The 18,257-nt window shown below is 35.2% G+C and overlaps 1 long non-coding RNA gene and 2 pseudogenes across 1 annotated transcript; 1 reads left to right on the forward strand and 2 right to left on the reverse strand.

The window, feature by feature from the left end:
• Positions 1-1,709: 1,709 nt before the first annotated feature.
• On the reverse strand, positions 1,710-3,171 carry LOC116116372. The gene is made up of 3 exons (XR_004125797.1): positions 3,026-3,171; positions 2,626-2,742; positions 1,710-1,866 (listed from the first exon to the last, which is right to left on the reverse strand). It is a non-coding gene; the product is annotated as an uncharacterized LOC116116372 (long non-coding RNA).
• A 6,230-nt stretch (positions 3,172-9,401) lies between these two features.
• On the forward strand, positions 9,402-10,602 carry LOC116116354 (annotated as a pseudogene).
• Positions 10,603-11,081: 479 nt separating this feature from the next.
• Positions 11,082-17,769, reverse strand: LOC116116355 (annotated as a pseudogene).
• Between the last annotated feature and the right edge of the window lie 488 nt (positions 17,770-18,257).

Raw genomic sequence — 18,257 nt, forward strand, 5'->3', positions numbered from 1 at the left:
CCCGTCATACTACAGTTGAGCATGATCTCATACAACTTCAGTCAAGCTCCACACTTTTACTATTGATGATCTTCCTCCACATAAATTGAGAAATCTGATGTATGAATTTCAAGCCTGGTTACCAGCTGAGATGGTTAAACCTAATGCTTAAGTTTCCACTGTTCATAACAAGCTTCAACTAAATTTGGTGGAATTCTCCGTGATTGGTGGAATAGTCTTGAGGAATAAAGAAAAATGTTGTTAATCTAAATGCTAGATATTAATCAAGCTCTATATCCCCTCTATGATGAATTTTGCAGATTACCTCGTCTTTATATACTACAAGAAAAATGGCATTCGACATCTATCGAAAATATATGCTAATAGTCAAATTTAGACATTGATTGTGTATCGTGTCTAGAATTCCTTAGTCGCCAGCTAGATGCAAAAACGTTGTCCCAAAAAGCATCCATGACTAAAAACATAGTTAGACGCCAAAATTTTGTCTTTAGCGACCAACAATTTAGTTACTAATTGCCTCGAAAAAGAGTCCCCTGAATTAAACGTCAAATGAATAAGGGTAATTTGGTAAAATTGCATTGCAACTATTGATTGAGTTACATAATGTAGCTTTTAATGACTAAAAAATGGATAGTAATTCCCCAAAAAATAGACACCGAATGCTTAAAGGTAATTTGATAAAAGCATTTCGCAATTAATTTTTTAATTGCAGAATACCTCTTTTAATGACTAAAACTTTAGTGGTAAATGCCAAAAATTTTAATCGGAGAATGTTGAACCGAAATAAGATAATTTCCTTTCTACAACCATTAACTTAGTTGTAGAAAGTGTGTTTTAATGATTAAATTATCTGTGCCGAAAACAACTCAATCTTAGTTACTAAAAGTGTTTGACCCATTTGCTTTCTTTGATTTCGCAACTGATCATTTGATTAGGAAAATGGATTTTTCTACATCTGACATCTAAGTGGTATAGTTGCCCATAGTATATGAGATTTGGAAACTAATTTTTTTTAGTTAATAATATTTGATTAGTCCAAGATTGTTTATTATTTTTGCTACTAAAACTTTAGTGTCAAATAGGATTACATTTAAGAGTAATGTCGCTACTTCTTGTAATTCACCTGGTGAACACATTGAACATCAACAAAATAAGAGACACAATACAAAAATGTGGATCAATAACATCGATTATCTTCATTGGATATAAAGTCAATAGTTCATACATGGATATTTTTTTGCAACATGAGCAATAAAAATCCAGAAATGCACTATCATGTGTGCATAACCAAAAACAAAAGCATGCACCCATTATTTTCATCAATACCATCTAAATATATGCGCAAGCAATCCCAAAAAGTCCAAAAAAAAAGAAAAATTATATCCTACCCCCATATCAAAATATGTACTGCCCACACAATACGAAAACTAACCATCAATGGTAGCATCTCAAACGTTACCAGCGGGTTCTAGACGCAGCTGATGCAGAAGATGATGACTCATTATCAGTTGGAGATAGAGTTGGAAGTGGATTTGGAGTGGTAACAAGTTGTGCACTTGCAGCTGCTGTAGTCATGTGAGTTATCATCTCAAACATTTTTTGATGTTGTTCTTCCAGCAATTTGATTTTATCCTTTAGTTCTTCAAATAGTATGAGTTGCTCCTCCAAATCTTTAAATCTTTTTTTGTTGTGTTGAACTGTGCGCCTTAGCTCTGTTGCATCTGTTGTATCTTGCTACTGAGTCACCGAGAATGCAAAATTTTGGTTGAAGCCGAAAGCTTTACCAAGCACTTCTTCACAGATTTTAGCTTCAGATCTTTCACTTTCCCTCGCATTGGTTTCCTCTTGCATCACAATCACTTTCTCCTGCCATCAATTCATACCATAAGCAATAAGTCCAGCAAGAATTTGGGATTCAATAGATACAATATAATAACATTTAACACCATTTATTGAATGCATATAGTATGAACACCTCATATGCATCTCATCCATTCTCTGCGGTGCAGTCAATAGTTGTGGTTTAACATGGCCAAACTTATAGAATATTATGTAAATATTCAGAGTTTATATGAATTATATGCATAATGTCTCATCATCTTCTTCAACATCAACATCAGTAAGAAATTAAGAAGAAAATCAATCTACTATATTGGATTCACTTTCTACTTCAGATCTCCACCAGTATGCATCTCCACCAATACGCATCTCATCCACCAATATCTCATGAATGAAATTTATAGGTAAATTAATCATGATTCAGCTGAGTTTTATTTCTTCTTTTTTTGGCTATATAGAGAACACTCTAAAACAGACAAAGTTTTCATTTATTTAGCATTGTCAAGTTGCTTTCTAACAATAAAATGTGTTTAGTATTGCCTCAAAATTAGTCTGTGATTTATCCATTATATAGAGAACTATATATCAACATTCATCCCTGCATGTTGCCCAGTGAGTGCTATGATTATATTTCTTTCTACATATCTATAATTTATGTTTGTATCAAAACATTATTTATTAGACAAATAAGCATTGAATTGATGAGTTTCTTGTGCAAGAAATTAAGTAATAATAGATACAATCGTAACTATACAACTCATGCAACATTAATTTGATAATTCATACCTGATGAACTTAGATATAGCTCTCTTACTTGTTCATTAACCCACCCTTTCTCGACGCTCCAACGAGTGTCATGAAACAATCGTATTGAACCGACCAAATCCACACCCAAAACAACCACTAAATCAGGCAAAACCCAAACAAATTTAACATCATTAGCAAAACATATTAAAAATAGAACAATTATTTAAAATAAGAGTCATGAAACAAAGAAAACCCATTAAAGCTTACCTCTGAAAGAGTTGAATCACACTCAAATCAAAACCCAAATCAAAAAGAGATCGAAAGAACAAACCCACAAGGCAGTTTTAAAAAAAAAAAAACCTAGAAGATACACAGAAATAAATGTATAGAAAATAAAATTGAAGATCTAAAGAACAAGAAAGTGAATAAAAACGCAAACCTTAGTGGGACAAATCGATGATATGAACGGGAGATACTTTGGAGAAATCGATGAATATGAACCTTAGTGTAGAAAAGGTTTAGGGCTCATTGTTTTTGGGTAAATTTTTGTGAGTGTTAGATGTTTACGACATAAGCATATCTTTGTTATTGTCTGCAAAATTACAACTATGCCATATTTAAATGCAGCCTTCCAATTTATTTCAAGCGGGAACATGAGCCGCCCAAAATTTGGTTGCATAATTTTCACTATATTTCGCAACTAAATACTTAGTTGCCCAAAAATGATCATTTACAACTAACGAATTAGTCATTCAAAATTCATTTTAGTCACTAAAACAATTATTTTCCTTCATTTAACTAAGTACATTGGGCACCTAAAAAATTCCATTCATTTTGGTGACTAAATACAATTTAGTTGCTATAGATGAGTTTTTGCAACTATTTATAATAAGCACAAAATTATTTGTTGCTAAATATACCATGGGCCTCTTGCAATTCTAGATAAAAGCTAGGATATTTCGGTAATTGTGTTATTCTGTAACTAATCAAATAGTTACAAATTAAACCCTAAATATTTGTGTCGAATTTAGCAATGATAGTGTAGTTACAAAAAATTGTTTCCTGTGACCAAAAATTTAGTTGCAAAATCTATTAATGTAGACGCCAATTATGCTGTTTTCGCAGGAAAAAATTACCACCCAAGAATTGGCAACCACAAAAATTAGTTGTTGATATTATTTTTTGGGCAACAAATCAATTAATTGCAGAATATTGAATTTTGATGCCCAAGGCCGGAATAAATGGGCCCAGAATTTTATTCACCTTTCGCCGATCGATTGCAATTTAGATGCTTTTATGTGGGGTTTCTGCAACTATTTTTGCCCAACTATTATGAAAACTAGGTCAAAGAAGAATATTTCAAGATGCGATGATATTCTCTAAAAAAAAAGATCTTGACAAACATTATAAAGAAATGTTGAAAGGATATAATGTACTTAAAAAGAATGGATGATCCTAATATGAAGCAAGCCTTTTTAGCCTCCATTCCAGAATTTCTAAGTCATAAAGCAACCAAGCTCATGTAATCTCAAAGAAAACACCTTTGTTCCACTTTTCTTGGAGAAATTTATCAGTTTGTCTTGCTCTAGAAAATCTTTGTTCTCAGAAATAATTTTTTGATGACTATCTGAAACGCTCTAAACAAATGACAAAGGTTTGCCACAAACCAGACTTGAAGATCAAGTGCAAATCAGATCACTCATGTTCTTGTCCTACCAAAAAGAAGTTTTATTCTAGACATATTAAGTATTCTCAACCTGATGCTTCTACTAGACGCAAGTCTCGAAGCTTCAAGTTTTGCAAGTTCTTCAAACAAAGAAACGCCAAGGCAAACAATCTAATTGGTGTTACTTGTGCAACTGTCCTAGCCATTTTGCTAAGAATTGTCTGAACAAGCCCATACCATCAACAAAAATGATGCAACAACTTTCTCAACTCATTGATATAGACTTTTCTGATGATGATGTCATGGATGAAGAACCCACTTTAGATACTGTTTTTCAGTTTCTAGCCACTGATATTAATTTCTCTAATTCAAATTATTGTCACTATTGCTACCAGATTCAACAAATTCCACAATCCTTTCCATCATTAACCTTCTCATGTCAAATACTTATAGCAAAAATCCAAATCTTCCCTACTAAATATTCCACTCCTATTTCTATTATAGCATTTTTTGATATTGGTGCTACTCGCACTATTATCAATCCTAAAATCCTCCTATCCTCCCAGTGGAAACCTTATCAAGAAGTTTTCTACATTGCTAATAATGGCACTTTCACTACTCATCTGATCAGCAAACCCATTAAAATTTAAATTTTTCCAAGATGTTTCACTTTTCACAAAGTTCTTGGTTCTAATTTACTTGGCAAAGATATGGTACTAAGTTTTGATATTTATTCCAAACTCAATAAACTTAGAATCCTCCCTGATGGTATTTGGTACAAGATGTTTTTCCAATCTTGGATCACTCAACCTAAATTGTTTTAGATTGAAAGCAATCCCATTGAGCAAATCAAAGTCCAGCTTATTTCTAGATCCTGTGCAGATTCTCATGCAGATTTTCTCACCAAATGTTCCCATCCATTATGGAAGAACTTTGATTTCTTTATTCATCTTCCATTCATCGAAAGTGAAGATATCAATCCCACTAAAGCCAGCCACTCTAGTATGTCACCAGAAAATCGTAGCCTTGCTCAACAAGAATGTACTCAACTTTTATCTCAAGGATTGATTGAACCCACAGATTCTCAATGGGCATGTGAATCATTTTATGTCAATAAACATGTTGAACAAACCAAAGGAAAGCTTAGACTTGTTATCAATTATCAGCCTTTGAATTTCTTTCTCTGCGATGACAAATTTCCTCTGCCTTCCAGATAAATCCTTTTTGCAAATTTACATACTGGAAAGATGTTTTCCAAATTTGATCTCAAAGCAGGGTTTAGGTAACTTGGAATTCATCCTGATGATCGTCATAAGACTGCTTTCTACATTCCTAACCAAATTACCAATGGACAATCATGCCTTTTAGTCTTAAAGTGACTTCTTCTTTGTCTAAAAAGCCATGATGAAGATATTTGCTCCTCTTCTTCATACATGTCTTATCTATATTGATAATATCCTCCTCTTCTCAAAAGATAAAGAGTCTCATCTTCATCTTCTTTGCAAATTTGCTGATATCATACACTCTTATGGTATCATGTTCTCTGAGAAGAAAATCCAGCTAGGTCAGACAAAGATTGATTTTCTTGGTATGGTCAATGTTGATGGCAAGTATGACCTCCAGACTTATATTGCTAATGAGTTACAAAAATTCCCAAGTTTTCTCACCACTTAGAAAGAAATGCAACAATTCTTGGGAATTGCCAATTACATGCGCAGTTTCATCCCCAACATTTCCCAACTTACCTCTCAACTTTTCCAGATACTTAAGAATAATTCTCCTTTATGTTCTGACAGGCAAACCAATGCAGTTAAGGGTCTTAAGCACAAAGCTTTCCTTACATAACTATTGAAGATCCCATCTTATAGGAAACGAATTCTTTAGACAGATGCTAGTGACACCCATTAGGGTGCAGTGCTTTTTAAATAAGATGATGATAAAGTATGACATTTGTGTGGATACCAGAGCGAACAATTCAAATCGCATCAACAACATTATCATTCTACTTTCAAAGAAATATTGGTAGTAAAATATGCTATTGTAAGGTTTGAATTTCATCTTGTTGGACATCATTTCTTTGTTGAAATAGACATGAAATCTTTTGATCAAATACTTCAATTCAACAAGAAAAAGGTTTCACATCAACAATTACTCAAATGGGCAGAATGGTTTAACAAATACTCTTTCATCATCCAACACATCAAAAGCCACACCAATACCATTGCAGATTATTTATCCAGGCCTAAAGCTAAACAAGTTTGTTTCATTAACCCTAGGTCCAAACCACTTCCTTGTTTCATGTATCAACCACTAACCCAGTCCAGTTTTTGTTCATCCTCTTCTTCACCTAACCTTATACCAGACACACCTCCTGAATTCTATAACCTTGTCCGAACTCGTACCATTGATGGAAATGCCACCACCCTCATGTTTTCTTATCAAATCCAATGCATTGAAAAGTATGGACAATCCATGTATGATATATTAGGTGTTAATCTAGATTATCCCTTTTCAAAGATCTTTTGTATACCTCCTGGTCCAAATTTATACTTTTAAAAGAATTATTATGGTTCTTTTGGTATATGTTACACCATTATCACATTGCAGTCCAATTCCCTCTCCATTACATGTTGAAAATGATTTCTCAGTATTAGTCATCTTCAAACTTTGGATTAGACCCTTTGATGACTTTTCCTAAATGGCTCAAAACCTTGGAAAAATGGAAGTCTGTGTTTACTCATCAACTTGCTCGACATCGAGGTCCTATGTCAACCAAAGTGGCATGGTCCATCATGTTTTTTCATAGACACCACTATATCAGATTTGATGGCTTATGCTTCTCACAGCATCAAGTCACATTTCATAGGTCCTATCCATATGATTTGGTCCATATTATGTTTGATCACCCTCTTGAGATTAGATCTATTCAAAAAATCCTTTTTAAGAAAAATCAGACGATTCCAGATGAGTTATGGCCGTCTTTTCACGATGATTCTCCATGGGAACTCTTTCCTCAAGCCTACACTGAGAAGCTACTCCAAGCTAGACAGACATGCATAAGTTTCATTATTAATGCCACTTCAGATATACAAGACTATCCAGAATTGTGGTATCCACATTCTCAACCAGACATTGATGAAAAAGAAGAGTTTCAGCAGACTCATGACCATTATCTTCATAAATCCAAGCGGTAGCAGTACATGTATGCACCAAGTACCATTGTAAAGTAGCCAGCTCAGTCTCCAGTCATTTCTTTGGATACTTATCCAAATTCATCTTATCGATAAATCGCTACTAATTGGATTTAAGTAATGGGCTATCTCGATTTTTGTGATGAAGACTCGTGGAATGCTACAAATTTGTCAGATGATTAAAACTCTATTGCGGACAAATTTGTTGCAAAATTTAAGAGTACTATGTGTCTTAAAATTAATATCTATGTCCTTAATGTTTATCTGTAAAATATGTGTGGATCATATGGAAGTTTGCCATATCAAGCGTAATAATGTTTTTGTGTAGTCAAAACTGAAAAAAAAAAAAGTCAAAAATGTCAAGCTCTTAGCCATGTGTACTATGTTTTGTTTTTAAATTTCTATCCCCCACGTTGACAATATTTCACATGGATCATGTAAAATGTTTGTACTCGGTAGAAGGTTATTCTCCTTCTATTCCTGTATTTGCCTATAAATAAGAAGCCATTTTTCTCGTTTTGGGAGAAGGCAAAGTTGTGTTTGTAAAATTTCTCTCTATGTTTGTCTGGTACACTTAAGACTCTCTTTTAATCTCAAAGATGCCGTAATATTCTAATAATGGTGAGAATACTAAAAAGACCTCTCATAGTTTGAAAAATTGTCACATCATCCTTTATGTTTCTAATGTGCTTTAAAAAAAAAATTTAGACTTTTCTAGTAAGCTATTTGTGAGCTATTTGTGAGTTTTTTTTTTTTTTGGGGGGGGGTCTTATTAAAGATAAAATGACTTATTTAATCTTTTATAAAATAACAAATCTACTTAAGAGTTGGGAACTTGAGATAAAACAATCAAGGTGGGGGCATAACTAATGGAATTTGATCTCTAACCATACATATTAATTATTATACTCTAATGATTCTCCTTTCTTACAACACAAGTAATTATAAACATCATGCTTCTCCTTCTATAACCAAAACATACTATTTAAAAAATATATATATACTGTATAATTATTATCTCTACGTACAATATTATAAATAAAAATATATTAAATGTATACTATTATAACGAGGAAGTGTAAGTTTTAAGTTGAGTACACACATCTCTTCCAATCCCAATGGAGACAAATCTCTGCAAATTTGAATGGAGGGACATTTTGGCATCCTTAAGCCTTAATGGAATCTGATCTCACTTATATACATTGAATTTGAATTAAACAAAGCATATGAATTTGATCATGTCTTGTTTTAGATCTTCACATTAAAAAAATTGAACTGAAAAACTCATTAAATAAGTTAATTTTTTGACTAATCTAAAGATTATATAACTGTTTGTTGAAAAAGAATCACTCTTATGCCACACCAGTTGATCTATGATATTTTTATAATGTTGAAATGGATTCTGAATTATTTTTGTTCAAAAATATTGATAAAGGTCTGTGTTACAAATCATATATAAATGACTTATTTCTTAATATCAGTTTAAAAAAATGGTTGATTAAGTAAATTTTCCATAATTCCCAAATTAATAAATAAAAAAAGAACCCACATAGAATATTATTAATGTGAATAATAATTTAAGTAACAAAAAATACATCAAATGCAACCTCTCAGTGCCTCAAGAGCGTAAGAAGAGATAGAACAAGAGAGAATCCAATAACAGAACCGGAAATCGGGAGAGAGAAGGCGGCTCTGGTGTACAAAGAAGGAGCCGGTGCCGGCGCCATCTCGCCAGTACTTTGAGCTGAGACAATAGCTGCTGACATCGTAAAAGCTGCCAAAACCAACACCATTATCATGCCTTTTGAGATACTAATAATCTTTGCCATTGATGAACAAAAATCTTAATTTAACTGCAGAAGGCGAAGAATGAGTAAAGGTAGTTTGTGAATGGTACAAAGGGAAACTTGATCGAATATTTATGGGGTACTTTTCGGAGCTCAACTTTGACACCAAGTATGGCTGTCTTTTCGCACAGCAACCATTTGTCTCTCCCTCTTTGGGACTCTTCCACTCTCGTGCATGAGCTCAACTCTACAAAATTTGGGCTTGCAGCTAGTCATTCCTTCATTTCTGAGTTGCAACAGCAGCTTAACTCTACTAATTTGCTGGTAGAGGCCTTATTGATTGAGCTTACAAGAGAACATGAACGCTCGACTCAGAAGGTAGCGAGTCTGCCCAGTGGAAAGTTCACTGCTGACTTGAGCGTTGGATTGCCCGATGAAGTGAGGGCTGCATTAGGCTTTCACAAGCTTCCCTTAGGAAAGTCTCCAACGACGGGATTGGATGAAGTAATCGCGCCGGTTGGGGCAGGCTGGTTCAAGTTTCAAGATGAGTTGGTTCAGTATATGACATATGAGATTGGCAGGGAGTGTCTTGTAGATGATGTTTTTGCGCAGAGGCTTTTGCTTAAATGGTGTGAACCGCTGCCTCGCCGGAGATGCCATCCAAAGTCCCCTCTCAATTATGTTGAGCCAACACCATTCCCAGAACGTCTCTGGGCAAAAGCACCAGACACCAACATCATTTGTGATCCTTACTCCTGTAAAAGCTACCAGTGCCTGATCGACAGAAACAATGCACCAGGGGTCTTTGCTTGCAAAGATTGCTTTGACTTGCAGGGCAGAGAGAAGAACAGATGGCTCTTTGACAAAGGCCTGGACTATGGCATTGATCAGGTTTTGAGCATGAAACCTTGAGGGACAATCCGAATTGGACTTGATATAGGAGGATCTGGTACATTTGCTGCTAGAATGAGAGAGAGAAATGTGACAATCATCACAACTTCAATGAATTTTGATGGTCCATTCAACATCTTCATTGCTTCAAGAGGCTTGATTCCAATGCATGTTAGTGTTTTCCAAAGGCTTCCTTTCTTCGAAAACACACTGGATATAGTACATTCGATGCATTTTCTAGCCTCTAGGCAACTGGATCTCATATGCCATGCTTAACACTCTTTGACATCTACAGAGTGCTGAGGCCAAGAGGGCTCTTCTGGGTTGATCATTTCTTTTGCGTGGATCACAGCTCAACGAAACCATGTTCTGATGTTCGATAGAATTGGATTCAGGAAACTTAGATGGAATATGATATGAAGCTTGACGCAGAATTGACAAGAATGAATGGTACTTTTCAGCTCTGCTGGAGAAACCATGACCTGAGGTATGCATTTTTATACCATTTTTGTGCAAGACGAACACTCTCTTTGTGTACAAAGGCAGGAGACTTCATACACGTCTTTATGGTTTTTGTATAATGTATTATACATTTTATTATGGTGCAAGTTACAAATGAATTCAGAATGTGTTCTCTCTTCTCCTAGGAAGTAAGAAACAGAGAAATGGAATGTTTACGATAAAAGAATCGAAAAACAGAAGAAGAGAATATATTTTCAATAATAGAATACAACCAACTTAATCAAAAGAGCCGATAACAGATTTACGCCGAGATTCTGCAGTCTCCCTTTGGAAAAGAAGCAAAAATCATATGCTTAATGTAATAGAGAAGGCTACTCCAATAGAAGTACAAATGCTCTTCTATACAGTTTTTTCTGTCATTAGTCACAGCCAAGTTCTCAAATTGCACTTCTAGTCATTTAGTACAAACAACAATGTTGACCAAACAAATTGCATTCTCTACCCAAAGTAAATACGAAACATAGGGACGTCCATTCTTACCAAGTTCAACATTGAAAACTTCAAGTGATACTCATTGAGGCCAACCTTTGAAGGTGGAAAGCCACCACTATATTGGAATGCCTCCTCGTCATGCCATATGGGTGCTTCAAAGTATCTTTACTTGCATCATCGTAACTGCTGAAGTAGATGCTGATTCTGCATTGGGATTCAGACCAGCAATCTGCAAAATATTCTCAATCTCCTTCACCACTTCACTCATTGTAGGTCGGTCAGCCTGATCTTGGACACAATCTTGCCAAATCCACATACTTTGCAAACCTTTCAGTGTTGTACCCAAACCAATGGTTGGGTCAAGAAGTTCATATAGGTTATACAGATCTTTTTTCTTATCCATTGCAGTCTTTATCTCTCTTACAATGTACTTTCCTCGCTCTATCGGCCTTCTTCCGGTATTAGCTCCAACATCAGCATCCAAAACTATAAACATCACTCTTTTCAGTAATTGTTGTGTCATGTAATATCAGGATCCAAGAACCCTGCATACAAAAGGAAGAATCCATACTCAGGATATATAGCATTGGTTTGAATGTTCAGTGAACTTTACAGGGCATAAATCTATTAAACTAAACATCCTTAGTGATATCAAGCTGCATACGTTTCACTAAAATAATCCAGATTAAGCAGTTTTCCTAATTTGGCAGAGACAGACAGCAAAAAAGGGGTAAGAAATGATATTCATTCTAGAGCAAGTGTATGCATGGAGGTATTTACCATTGTCCCCTTCACTTGAGTAGAGACATGACCCTTATCACTATCAATCATAGCTCTAGACAGACCAAAATCAGCAACTTTTGCGTTCAAGCGTTGATCTAGTAGTATGTTTGTTGATTTGATATCCCTGTGTATAATTGGAGGGTTCGCAAGCTCATGCAGATAGGCCAGGCCTCTGGCTGCTCCAGGGTTACTTTAAGTCTTCTTAACCAATCCATTCTGATCCAGTCTTCCCTGCAAATATAGGACGTAATTTTTTTCAGAATCAGACAGAGCATGATATAACCTGGGACGAATTTTGATTTTTCTAACAATAGATGGTCTGCTCCATTAGAGGGTAGCTCATTGTGCATCAAAGCTTGAAAAGAATAATTTGTAGCTCTATAATATTCATTGTTTTTACAAGATCGGTTATGATATTCACTACGTTTTGCTATGGTTCTTTGGAGACGACACTGAAAATTGTCGTCTCATTAAATATGAGAGTGCAATTGAAGAATCAAAGTGTACAGAATTCATGCATTGGTGGAGAAGGTGAGAAACGGAGGGGAATACCTGATAGACTATCCCTCAGAGAGCCATTTGGAACATACTCATATACCAGCATTTGTTCACCTCGTTCGAAGCAAAATCCATAAAGGCCAACAAGATTTTGTGATGGACTCTTGATAGAAGTTCAATCTCAGTTTGAATTCCTGTCCACCTTGCATAGATCCTTGTTGAGCTCGTTAATGGCAACCAGTTCTCCAGTGGGGAGAGTTCCTCTGTAAACCTGCAAGATGTTGACAAAATCAAATTTGGGAATCAGTGACAAAAATTTTGTTACAGAACTGAATAATATAAGACAAATTTAGGAACAAAGCTACCAAAAGAAAAACTAATCCATAACCGGGGAATACAAGTATGTTGTTTAGTAAAGACCTGGAAGGCTCATAAAATAATGACTATATTCTGCAAAACATACGATTATTCTTTTCAACCTTGTGTTTGTTTTTAACAATTTTGGAGTTCTGGTATATCCAGATCATTTCAAACATTAATTCAAGCACATTGGAGCTGACAGGCCAACAGTTCTGCTGAATGAGCAACTGAACCACTATGCAAAGTGATGAGGAATGGGATCAAAGAGGGGAGAGAGAAAATCAAACCTTTCCATAACCCCCAGATCCGACATCGTTAGCTTCTGAAAACTGGTTTGTGAATTTATTAACCTCTTCAAAGGAGAAGCATCTTGCTCCTTTCAGTTGAGGAATATTACCACTGCTCTGTTTTGGTCCCAGTGTGCTGCATGTATTTGTACAACATAAATAAATATGACAATCCATAAACTGAAGAACATTAGGTGTAGATAAATCCTATCATACCAAAAGGGTTCTGCTCATTTGCTTTCCTGCGCTATTTCTTTTGACGATGTGCATAAACCCCAGCAAAGATATAGTAACAGAAGGACACAACCACCAGCTGCTGCTCAATGATAATGCCAATGTTTATAGAATTTTTGATGCCGATCCTCCCAAAAGATGACACATAAACATATTTGTATCAACATCAAATAAAGCAAATTGCAACAATTCATTTTTAAGTTCTATGAGAATAGCAGAACCAGCAAAATGTACATATGGATCACCAATAAAGTAGTAAGGTCCAAAATTATGTGGAGGCTTGTAAGTCTGGTTGCTGAGGACAAATCCAAGACTAGAAATTCCTGTTCGATTGAAACTATCTCACTAGATGGGGAAATACTTGAACGTTCAAATTGAGGTACTCATTGAATCCTTGCGTGGGTTACAGAGAAATTGAACTACAGGAAGTTATAAGACCGAAAAGCCGATGTCATATCTCCAAGTGTTGTAAAGTAAGTGAAATTTCCCAAGCCTGAAAAGGAAGGAGCTCTGAAGACTAGAGTTCCTGTATATGGGTAAGCACACTGACAGTGGGGCTAGAAATCTGATCTGAGCTGCAGGAATCGTGCCTACAATTGTTGGATGGTGTTGAATAAGTGGAACTCTCTTCGTTGGGTGTGCAGTAATCTTTTGTTTCACTGACTCCTCACAAATAGGGTTACTCGCAAGTCTGCAAAAATCAGTTAAAAAAAAAAAAAAAAAAAAAGGCCAGTAAGTGAAGAACACAGTTTTTTACATTGAATTCTATATCCAGGATCTCTAACGCCCAAGAGTTATTAGTTACATTTTTTAGCAAGCTATTGGGAACAAATTCTAGGAGAATGAAAGAATTAAGCTTTACATGAAGTCAACATTGTCTGCTCCTTGTTGACGTGAAACCAGAAATTTGATTTCCGTTAAATCAACTAATTCCAGCTGGTTGCTATGGCTGCTGCAATGCCCATGGTGCCATTAAGCTGGTTGTGTCTCATTACCCTGTCACCATGTGTCAATAAAATTAGAAAATATTGCCATTGCCCAGGAGTTTTCACTAACTCCTGTTAGGAGTCAGGGAATCTGTTTTTGTGCTTCAGTTGGAATTTTTGAACCAATGAACGTGGTATTACTTGAAATTTATGCTGATACTTACACTGTTTGTAGATGGGGATGGCTGAAAAATTCAGGAGGAACTTCACCTTGCAGTTGAGTACTGTCCATCATCTGCCACATGAAGTAGTTTTATTGTCGTTCTAGTGTGTGACTGAAAACTTCATGAGACCAAACACAGAGTATCGGGGAGAGGAAGGGAGTGAAGTTCCACAAGATTTGTTTCCAAAAGATACATTAGAAAGACAGTCCTTACATGAAGACTAATAATTCAGCATAGGAAGTCGGTTCAAATTTCCTAGAGTATTTGACTATTTTCTGATCAGTGCATTTGCAATCTAATATGTCGATGATTAGACATAATATATGGCCTAGATAAAACGAACGGTGAACATATATTGTTACTTTGGACACAAAATGGTGCAGGTAATGCACTGTTGACTCAAAATTAACATGTCCGTGTTGCATCATAGAGAAAGAGTACGAAATACAGGTGAAAGAACAGAGAGACATACACTGTTGTTAATGACTGCAACGTTGAAAACCATGTAGGAAAATCAGATGCATCAAAGCTGTTATTACTCATGTCCCTGCAGAGCATATCATAGAATTAAAATTGATATCAAATGAGAATGATAGATATAAACAGAGCCAGTTGACCTATTCTACTTACAAGGAGAAAAGGGAGTCCAAGCCAGTAAGGTTAGGCATGGGACCAGTCAATCTATTGTTGGACAAAAACCTGAATAATTTATCAAAAAACACTAAGAAGTTTTTCATGCAAGAGGGTGATGCCTTCCGAAAACAAGTATAAAAGCTTATTTGCGAAGTCTCTTTTGTCAGCTTACAACTCATTAACATGTGAAAGATTGTTGAGGTTTGAAGGAATAGATCCACTCAATCGATTCCTATCGAAGCGTCTGTAATCAGGACCCCAAATTCATCAGAAAAAAAAGTCAGAGAACCTCAGTGTTGGTAATCTATTAATTCATTTGAATTTGAGATGCAGATACTCACACGACTTCCAAAGTTTGCACAAGTCCAAGGGAGACAGGAAGTGTACCAGTCAGGTTGTTGCTCTCAAATAGCCTGTCGCAAGGTGGGGAAAAGTTAGAGGTAAAGAAAAGAATAAGTATTAACTAAATTTAATAAAGACTTCATTAAACTCACACATGTATCAGAACCATTTTTGGGCTGAAAAGTTTTTCTGGGATGGTGCCTGAGAGTTGATTATTTCCAAGATGACTGTAGGTGAGGGAAAGGATGTTAAGAGTAAAATAAAGCAAAGAAAACAAGGCCATAGAAAGCAAGATAACTAAAAGTTAAATTCATCTGACATACAAGTGCTTGGTACGAACTAGCATATCCAGGCCAGATGAATCTCCACTTGAGACTGGGATTGTCCCGGTAAGTTTGTTGTCAGCTAGGTCAAGCCAATAAAGTTCAGACAGACTACCGATAGAAGGAGGAATTTGTCCAGAAAAACTATTCGAATTTAAAGATCTACACATAGTAGAACTTGTAAGTAGCGACCTATGATGAGATATTCATACACCGGCAGACCCCTCAAGTATAAAATATAATTGAAAATTGTGATAGTGTAAGTGAATCATCTTACAGATAGACCAGCTTGGATAGAGATCCAATTGAGTGAGGAATTGGCCCAGAAAAACCGCAACCTACCAAGATCCTGGCAAGAAAATAAACACAACATATTTGTAATGAGGACTCTAACCACAGAAGTTCCTATCAGCTAATGGTTTGACAAGAATTTATATCCTTACAAAGTTGTTAGGTTTTTCAAATCCCCAATTGCTGCTGGAAGAGATCCTCCCAGATCCTTGTTGTAGGATAAATCCCTAAATGAAGAGTTCATAATCAAATAGAGAGAAATATGAAGAAAAAAATTTCCAACTAACACATAACAATCAAATGAAGGGGTCGACTTAAAACCAAATGAACAGATAAAACAGTTGTAGCATTCTCTATTCAAATTATCAGTAATTTTAAAAGACAGATGTATGATAATGAAAGTGCCGATAGAAGACGTACAGAGTTTGTAACTCCAATAAAGCTGTTATGTCTCCGGATAGAGTACCTGACAATCCCATGCCTGATAATGTTCTGAAAGACAGAATGGTTTAGCTTTAAAAGGCCGAAGAAGCAACTTATATAACATGTAAAATAACTTGCTAAAAACTTTACATGGAAATCACACGTGAGTTGGTGCACCGAATTCCTTCCCAATGTTCATCACAAGGATCTGAGCCCCGCCAACTAGGTGGAAAATTCTTCCAGCTAAACTTGAGAGAATTTAAAGCAGCAGCTGCATCAAAATCCAGGCAACAAAAGGAAAAATGTTGAAAAGGTCAGCACCAAAACCTTATAATTTGAGACAGAACCAGAATTTACAGATAATTCGAAAATTAGTTTTAGCTCTGAAATCGTATAATGTTAAAATGGTCAGCTCCAAAACCTTATAAGTTGTGACAGAAGTAGGATTTACAGATTACTGGAAAACTAGTTTTAGCCCAGAGATGGAGTATTATTACTAGAACTTAAGCAATATTTCCCAGAACAACAGCTCACAACTCTGAAGTGCTGTTCTACCGACAAAATTAAAGAAAATTAAGCATAAGCTGATTCTCTTTACAGATTCATTCAGGTATTTCCTAGTCCTAGATACTAGATAGTACTCAAAAAACTCAAACTACCAGAATGTCGAATTCTGCTAAAATATTAGATTGAAAATTCGAGATATTTTGCAGTTGATAACATAACAAGCAGAGATAACCATCAACTCTAAACAAAAAAATTATAACCAAAACCCTTCAATTGATGATCCATTTACAGTCATTGAATCTTGATTTTTCACCAACACTAAACTAAAACATCACATACATTTAAGATCCTTCAATTACAAATCACCAAAGCAAGAACTTACCATCATCTGAGTTAGTTGTAGCTGCTATGATCATAAACTGGATTGAAAGACACAGCACAAACACTTGAAATTGTAGACCCATAATCTGAAGAAGCAAACAAATATAAACTTCAAACTTGAAGAAACTTCACAATTTTTGTGGTATTTTCAGTTTCTAAACTTGCAGAAAACATAAAACCCGTCCGATATCATCCTCTAAATAGCTCATGCAAAGCCAGAAATGTGACAAAACAGAGTTATAAACCATGTTGGTTCATATTAATTGGCAACCAAAGCTTGCATTTTGGAGGTTACAAAGTCAATATTCCTATTTTTAGTAAACGTTCAAGAAACATGTACTGGAGTTGTCTAAATTCTCCAAGGCCAATCAAATAATTATAAAAAAATTAAAAATATAATTACAATAAATTTGTCTTAATCGATGCAACCTAAAGACACGGCTGCATTAAATATGTAAATGGGGTACAGCTGAGAAGTATTTAATAAAAATCTTCATAAAATAGTGACAGAGTAATGATGGGTATTTCGTGAATTATCCGACTATGGGAAGAAAAATATCGTGGCTTGTGATGGTGAACTTTGAAGAATTTTAAGCATGCATCAGAGAATCATTCAAAGAGTTGAATTTCTTCATGAACTAACAAGCTTCTGTTTAAGGCAATTATTTAAACACATAAAGTGTAAAATAATAGCAGGTGAAAAGTTTTCAACACCTAATCCTAATTATAAGTATTTTATTTATTGTGTCAAAAATATATACTAAGTATTTTATTTGTTGTGCGAAAAATATAGATTAATGTCAGTTCTACTCATTAGAGTTTAACAAACACTCAAAAGATAAAATACTATTAGTTGTTAAAACTCAACCAACCTCAAAGAGATATTTTATATCAATTATATATTAAGGAGTGATCCCACATGAAATTTAGTCTAAGCCAGCGAACAAGTCACTGCTGCCGGCATGTTCAG

Source organism: Pistacia vera, unplaced genomic scaffold, assembly GCF_008641045.1.
Source record: "Pistacia vera cultivar Batoury unplaced genomic scaffold, PisVer_v2 Contig77, whole genome shotgun sequence".
NCBI classification, from domain to species: domain Eukaryota; kingdom Viridiplantae; phylum Streptophyta; class Magnoliopsida; order Sapindales; family Anacardiaceae; genus Pistacia; species Pistacia vera.